General features: G+C 34.5%; 1 pseudogene; it reads right to left on the bottom strand.

Annotated features, from left to right (window-relative positions):
• Positions 1–243: 243 nt before the first annotated feature.
• LOC131811732 (small ribosomal subunit protein uS12-like) lies at positions 244–672 on the bottom strand (annotated as a pseudogene).
• Between the last annotated feature and the right edge of the window lie 7,846 nt (positions 673–8,518).

Below are 8,518 nucleotides of genomic sequence, written 5' to 3'. Positions count from 1 at the left end.
CTGCAAATGTGTTTATTTCCCTTTCACTCCTGAATGATAGTGTAACTACCTATATAATTCTAGATTGACAATGATTTTCTCTCAGTTTCCTGAATATATTATTTTATTATCTTCTTACATATATTGTTGCTTTTGAGAAGGTCTAAGGTCAGTCCACCTGTAGAGTTTAGATGTGAATTTAGGTGTGGTTTTACTTTTTTTTTTAAATGAAAATTTATTACTGTCATATTTCACCATCAAAACCTATGATCTTGGTCTTTGCTTCCTGTCTTTGTATAAGGCCAAAAGAAAGGTACTGGCTCCTTTGACAACCTTAAAGCAAACCCCAGGTAACATCACTGACAGCATGACCTTTCCATCCAAATCCAGCAACCAGAACTTCATTATTTTCCTCAATAAAATTCAAACAACCATCATTATGTACAAAGGCTATGTGGTTTTTTTGGACATTTTTGATCAGCTGAACCCTGACATACTTCCTGATGGCACAATTTGGCTGCCTGGCTTCAATTCCTACTTTTTTTCCAGGACAATTCCCATTGCATGGGAAGTACCTCTAAAAGGGTTGGGCTTTAGGTCAGCACCCACATGGGTTTTCTTGTGCTGTTTATCATGATCTCTTCAGTGGCTATGGAGTATCCTGCCAGTGCAAAGACTGAGACACTTGCCCATCCTACCCACACCACAGGTCTGAACAAAGAGGATTTATTTTTATTTATACTTCTTAAGACAGTAGGATTCTCATTTCAAGTTGAAGATTTATAACTTTCTTTAGTTCTGGAAAATTGCCTGCCATTATCCTTTTATTACTTCATTTTCCTCATTCTGTCCTTTAGTATTCATTAAATTTAACTTAGCCCTTTTTATTCCATTCTCTCCATCTCTTAATTTCTTCCTCATATATTCATTCTCTTTATCTTTCTGAGATGCATTATGGATAGCCTCCTCAACTCTAATGCACTATATGTCTCGCTTCATGTATGTGTAATTCACTTTAATACATCTACCATTCGTAATCGGTTTTTTTCGGCTTTTCAAAGATGGCATTTATTTTCATAACATGCTCTTCGTGTGTACATTTTGCCTTTCTTTTTAAGTACTTGCTGATATCTTATTGCGGTTTGTAAATACTGACAACTGGGTTGTCTTTAGTGGGAATGTTTGTTTTATGGAGACTTGTAAGTCTGACATCAAGAAGCATTTTATGCTGCAGAGCTTTGCTTCTCTCCCTCAAGACTCACAGATTACATTAAAGTGTGTGGAATTTCTTATGAATTTATTAAGGTAAGCCCTGTGCTAAGGTGAGTAGGCTGGATTCAGATCCCACCCTCTCACCTGGAGCAGGTTTGGTTTTCTAGTTATAATTACATGAATCTTTTCCTACTTACAGCCCTGGGCATCCAGTTGTCAACTTACCTTGGGCCAGGAGATACAGTCTTTCAAGAACATGATTTAATAACCATAAATCTATCTATACTTATTTCCTTGATGATTTCATTCTGTCTAGTGGCTTTAAATATTATCTATACACTGATGATTTACCAATTTACATCTTTAACTCAGACATCTCTCATCAGATCCAGACTCATATATCTGTCTACTTGACAGCTACTTAGTTTTCTAATAGCCATCTTAACCTTAGCATATCTTTTAACTGAGTTCTGATTTTTCTGACAAAAATAGCATTTTCTACAATCTTCCTAATTTTAGCTAAGGACTTCATCCCTCCAGTATCAAAACAAAAATATTGGCATCATTTTTTTTACTTTTTTCTAACTATCTTACACATATACAATTTGTCAACAAACCCTAGTGACTTCATCTTAGAACAATAGCCAAGATAATTTCATAACCTCTATTGTTACCAGTCTGGTCCAATCCACCATCATCTCTTGCCTGGAAGATTACCATAGCCTGAGAATTAAATTTCTCATTTTCACCTCTACCTCCCTTGAACATATCCACATGACTTGGATGCTCATTTACACTCAATTTTATAATATAATTTACTTATATTTTCTTACTCTGTTGCAACCACAGTGGTCACCTTATTGTTCTTGAATTCTCCTGCAAGGCTCTTGATTGAGAGCTTTTGTAGCTATGGTTTCTTCTGTCTGGGTGTACACATGGATATGTCTCTGAGGCCTTGACTCACCTCTTTCTATCCTTTACTTCAAGATTTTTTTAGTAAATACTTTTCAAAAAACTTCATTTAGACTTAAATACTGCATTCCTTATATCTCTTACTTGTTAATTTTTCCCTGTTATCTGTCACAGTCTAATGTATACTGTCTACTTTGTATCTCCCCTTCCTTCCACAAAAGGACAGAGAGTTTTGCTTTCTTTCTTTCCTTCCTTTTTTTTTTTTTTTTAAGATTTTATTTATTTATCAGAGAGAGAGAGAGACAGACAGAAAGAGCACACAAGCAAGCAGAGGCAGAGAGAGAAGCAGGCTCCCTGCCGAGCAAGGAGCCTGATGCGGGGCTCGATCCTAGGACCCTAGAATCATAACCCAAGCCCCCCAGGCGTCCCTTTCCTTTTTTTTTTTCCACTGCTATTTTACCAGTGCCTAGCATATAGTGAACCCTAAATCACTCTTTGTTGAATGAATGAAAAAAAACAAAACAAAACAAAAAAAGGAGGCATATAGGCCTTTGTGTCTCTACCATGATTCAGGGAACTCAGTTCCTATCCATTCCTTACATGGCCTTAGGCTTTGTCTCAGGACACTTAGGAGTGTAAAGATCTCACTTCTTAAATATATGTCAGGTTTAATGTTGCAATTCTAATCTCATTCAGACCCCTGTGCCCACTTGGGATCCGTTCGCCATATTCAGAATTAGTGTTTAGAGTAGGAAAAGGAAGGTTTCTTTTCATCAGTTCAGTGTGCCAGTGTTTTGTTTATTTGTGAGAATATATTCAGAGATTGGAAAGTTACCTGGAAGTTAAGCATTACATGGATGATTGCCTGACCAACACTCAATCATCACAGAGATGGTCTTTATAGATATTATGTCTTGAAGTATAAACAATAGGCACAAACTAATCAAATGTGATTTCCTAAAAAAACTGTATCTGGCTTCTTCAAATTGTCAATCAATTCTGAGAACTTTTTGTCACACTAAGCTCCATTTACCAACCTCTGGCTCACCAGAAAGTTTTTTTTTTTTTTTTTTTTTTTTTTGACTTGCAAAACTCAGTGAATTATTCAAGTCAATTAAAAAAATAAATATGTTAAATAACTAAATTTGCAGACTCAAAAATACCATAAATTTAGAGTTTATCTAAGTCAACCATCACCACAGCATGAATTCTCCCAACCTAATTGTAAAGCAAATCTATTTTTTACAAGAAAAGATTTATTTAATGCTATTAAAGGATCAATTTATTGTAAAATTCAAGAATAAAACAAGCTGGCTAGGTTTCAACTGTCTAATTGGATATAGTAGGCAAAAGGAGAGTGTAAATATCCTCAAGCAGCCAACTTTAATCTGAACTCTAGAATTTCTCCACAGCCTAGAATTCTGTATTTAAATACTAAACCCCAAAACTACGATCAGAAGTGACTTTCCTCATGTATACAGCTTAGTCATGTTTTCTTCTTATGTTCTCATTCAGTGCTTGACCATAAAAATCCTCTAAGAACATTCACCATAAAGTCCAATCCATGACATGCCCCCCTTTTTAAAATCCCTATAGCAATTGGTTATTGCCAACCTTGACACCTAAATGTGTACTGCTTTATGTTGTGATTATTATTTAGTATAGTTTTGTAATTAGTGGTACAAAAAGTACATCGTCTTTGTCTCTTCCAATTTCATTTTAATCTTCTTTAGGAAAGTAATAAAGTTGTGGTTTTTTTCCTCTAAAAATATTTTGGTATGCCTACTATGTGTAGGAAGCATCTTTCTCTTCTAAAAAAAATTTTTTTACCAAAAATTTTTATTTCCACAGAGCACCAAGCCCAGAAAATACATTTATAACCAGCTTGAAATCAATTACTTTATTCTCTTGGTATTTGAACTTGTGCTAATTTTCGAAAGCTGGAGTAAAGTTGTTGAAGACTTAGGAGTGGGATTTCGCAAAACGAATGTTTGCATCATGTGTATAACCAAAACAGATGATATGAATCAGCAGGGGATAAATGAGATTCCAAAATCAGCAGATAACTTCATTTTAGCATTCATTCTGTTTTTGCATTAGCAACATGAACAACATCCAATTTATTTTCTCAACATTGCACAACAGCATCAAATACACATTCCGGCATTCACTGTGTTTGTATCTGTGTTCACATCTGAACCTGGAACTATTCCATACCTTATTGCATTTCTTCGGAATACATTCAGCTTGGGGATTTCATGGTGAGCAAAGAGCTCTCAGAACATAAGTTGCAATATGTTGCTTTTAGCAATTCAACATATTCATTCCTTGGAACTTCCATCTTTTTGCATTTATTTTCCCACCAAGATGTGCATATACATCAACACATTTGCATAAAGTATTCAAAGAACAAACATATAGGTTTGCTTTTTCTCCCAAGAACTTTGTAAAGTTGCCAATAGGGCATCTTTCCCGGTTGGTCAAATCTCCTTTTAGTGTTATGAAGTGTAGGATGTTTTAGCGCTTCAGGTACTCTGCTGGAAATGTGTCCTCTTCATTCACAGCCCTACTGTCAGGCTGAGGGGCAAATCAAATTGACCTGTCAAGGAACAGGAACTGTTTGTGATTGAATTATTTCATTTCAAACCAAAGTGGCTTTTTTTTTTTTTTTTTTTTTGAGTTACTGGGTACTCACAACTGAATTTGTTTTCCAGTGAAAACTTATCTTCCTCGTCATATGACTACCACAATAAAATAAAGAGATAACCCCTTCTTGCCACAGGGTTCAAAAAATTTAACACCGAGTTTTTTGAAGTTCAGTCCTCTGACTGATGTGAACAATGCCATGTTTAAGTTCGTGAAGTACAGATGCAGAAGCAAAAAGCTGACAATGTCTATTTTCCTCTCTCCCACCCACACAAACACCTCGCCCCCCAAGCTTCTCTTCCTGCCCCAAGCTCACCTGAGTAGTAAACTCTTATTTCTTCGACAGCCCTTAATTCAGAGCTGTGGTCTGTTCTTGGTCGAAGGCCAAAGCCTTCTTGCCAGCTCTCTGTCAATTCTCAGTTTAGTCCCACTGATTTTCAGATTCCTATCTCTTATCTCTGTGTCCTGTTCAAGGTCACTGACAGCTTTGCAGAGTGGTTATAGATTTTATTTCCTCTTTAGAGTTTCCTCAACTAAATTTGCTGGGGAGGAGCAAGGAGAATTTCTTATAAAATTCAGATGTCTAATTTCTCTGAAAAGTCAAGAAATTTGACACATCCTATGACAAAATTCACCAGTCATCCATTCTTTCAGTTAAAAGTCACTGCCGAAAAACATCACCACGGATTTTCATAAGCCCTATTCTGGGCATGAAGAACACAGTCTCTGTTTTTAGGCATCATTGCAAAAAAGGAAATGTGATTTAGCTGAGGCAAGTAGGCATATAAACATGTCATAATTCAGTGTAATAAGTCCCCTAATAGAGGTAACTCTAGAATGTGGAAAAGGGAGCAATTTACTGTGTCTGGGGCAGATGGGTAGACATTGCTAGGGTCATCTTATATGATCTATGTCTTAAAAAATGAGTCTGACTTCACCCTGTACTATGGAGAATAAAGATATTAGCAGCAAAAGAAATAGCAAAGAGGCATGAAAGTCTCTAACATTTCAGTATGGTGGAATGAGAGAACAAAACATTATTAACCTAGGCAAATGATAGTGATTAACACAAATCTTATGTATTTTCACAATGCACTAACTAACTAGGATGGAACATGATCTGATTGTACCTGGCAGAACATTTGATAAAACATACTTACATTTATCAACCATATCATTTAAATTGGGGTAGAATTTATATGCATTGTAAAACTGGCAACATTTCTGTTTATTTTATTTATCTTATTGTGGTTATAGAACTCATGATACTAAAGGAATGTTGTGGTGAATAAAAAGTCTTATGAGGTGAATGAAAGGTCCTATCTCAAGCCTTTGAATAAAATATATAAAATTTAGTCTGGGAAAACGTGGTCTTACTTATATTTTCTCTCATGTAAATGGTGACCTACTATCTGTGAAACTGAACTACTCAAGTATACATGAAATGACTTTTATTTTGTGGCCATGTAATTTTCCCATCAAGTGGCCATTAATCAATCATAAATTAATCAGTAATCAATGATCAAGAGCGCTGTGAAATTCAATGTATTATGGTATTGGAAAAATATAACATTTATAATCACTCCATCTTTTAAATTTGCTTTTAGAAGGAACATCTTCAATCTGATAAAAGACACTATGCAAAATACTCAATATTTTGTCCCTAAGACCAAGAACAAGACAAGAATGCCTACTGCTACCACTTGTACTCAATATTGTATTAAAGATTCTAAACAGGACAATAATGAGGGGGTAGGGAAAGAGACGAAGGTGTTACATTGTCTAAAAAGCCTAAAAGAGTTATCATCTGCACCGCTGACAGTAAAAGATTCTTGACAGTTAGATTATACAAAAAAGTTACTAAAACGTACAAGTGAGTTTGGCAAAACTTTCGTCCGTTCATTCCTAGGTAATTCCCCAAGAGAAATATATATGGCCATACTTTCATAAAACTACTTGTATCCTAATTTTCACAGCAGCTTTATTTATAACAGCCCCCCAACCTGGTAACAACCTAAATGTGCATCAGCAGGTGAATGGATATAAACTGTAGCATATCAATACAATAGAATGCTACTCAGCAATAAAAACGAGTCAATTAGTGAAACCTACACTGACATGGTTGAATCTCAAGATAAGTTCACGGATTGAAATATGCCAGTCAAAAAGAGTATATATCGCACAATCCCACATGTCTACAATTCTGGAATGTGCAAACTGAACTACAGCTGCAGAAACAGATCTGTGGTTGCCTGGTGACAGGCAGCATCCCCAATTGAGAGTACTGATTTCAAAACAGCATCAGGAAACCTTGGAGAGTGATGGCTAGGTTCGTTATCTTGATTGTCGTGCTGGTTTCATGAGTGTATACTATGTGAACATTTATTCAAGTATATACTTTACATGCATGCAGTTTATTTTATATTGATTATATGTTAATAAAGCTGTAAGCAAATATGCGAAATGAAGCTAAAGTAGTGCACAGAGAGACATTTACAGCCTTATATGCATATGTGAGAAAAGACCATATTTAAAATTCATGGTCTAATTCTCCCCTTAAAGACATTAGAAAAAATACAAAAAGAAGTAAACAGATAATGAAATAAAAATACTAAAGTAGAAAACAAAAAGCAGTACATTATAAAGGCGAAGCTGATTCTTTTAAAAGCCCAAACAAATTGGTAAATCTGTAGGTATAATGATCAAGAAACTAGAAAAAGAACGAAAAAGGACACAGTGCCAGTAACAGACATGATAAAGGGACACAGACGCTGGTTCTAGAGTCATTAAAAATACAACAAAGAAATACATGCACAAATGTTATCTCAATAAATTTTAACAACTTATATAAAAGAGGAAATTCCCTAGGATACACAAATTTCCAAATTTAATAGAAGAAATAGAAAATATGAAGTCATAACTATTAGAGAAACTAGATCCATAATTTAAAATATCCCTCAAAGAAAACACCAACCCAGATGATTTCATAGGGGAATTTGACCAAGCATTAAGGTAAATAATAACACTATTTTTCGAACTGTCCCAGGATTTGGAGAAAGAAATTATCTTTCATTTATTTGATCAATATAATCCTAACTAATATCAAAACTTGCAAAAGAATCTTAAAAAAATTACACATGTCAATTCCTCTCAATTCTAGGTCTTATTGAAATAAAATAGCCTTCTTTGAAAAGTAATCAAAATTATATATTTTAAAAGCATTACAATATATACTACAGAAGTTTTTTATGTGTGTATGCATATGCATATGTATTTATGATACATAATCACCCATATTTATGTTTTCCTCCTAGAAAATTCATCCTATATAAGTTACATATAATTACTTGCAATGCTTAGTTTAGATATATTTAAAGCAAATGTCATCAGCAGCTTTTTATCAATTGAGCTTTTTTAATGACTTTCAAAAGCAAATTGATCATATTCTTTTGCTTTATTTTTGATCCACAAGCCCAATATAAAGTATTATAAGCTAAACTATAATATGCATAAATTCATTCTAGGAGTCTTTTCTCTATGTCTTTAAGGATTATTTGTTCTTAGACTTCTGAATAGTCTTCTAAAATTAAAATATTAAAATAATTTTTACAGCTCAAAAATACAGGTGTACTAGAGGATTTGTAAATGACCATTTGAAGAAGGACCAACTTCATTTATTGTCATTTGACAACCATTAAGCACATTTTCCTGTTGTCCCTGGCAAGTAGAGGTCCAGTGAAGAACAAGCCTGAAATGAATATGGCATTTA

Source organism: Mustela lutreola, chromosome 11 (genome assembly GCF_030435805.1).
Source record: "Mustela lutreola isolate mMusLut2 chromosome 11, mMusLut2.pri, whole genome shotgun sequence".
Classification (NCBI taxonomy): Eukaryota; Metazoa; Chordata; class Mammalia; order Carnivora; family Mustelidae; genus Mustela; species Mustela lutreola.
Note: the sequence above shows the minus strand (reverse complement) of the source record. Positions and strands in the feature narration are given on the sequence as shown.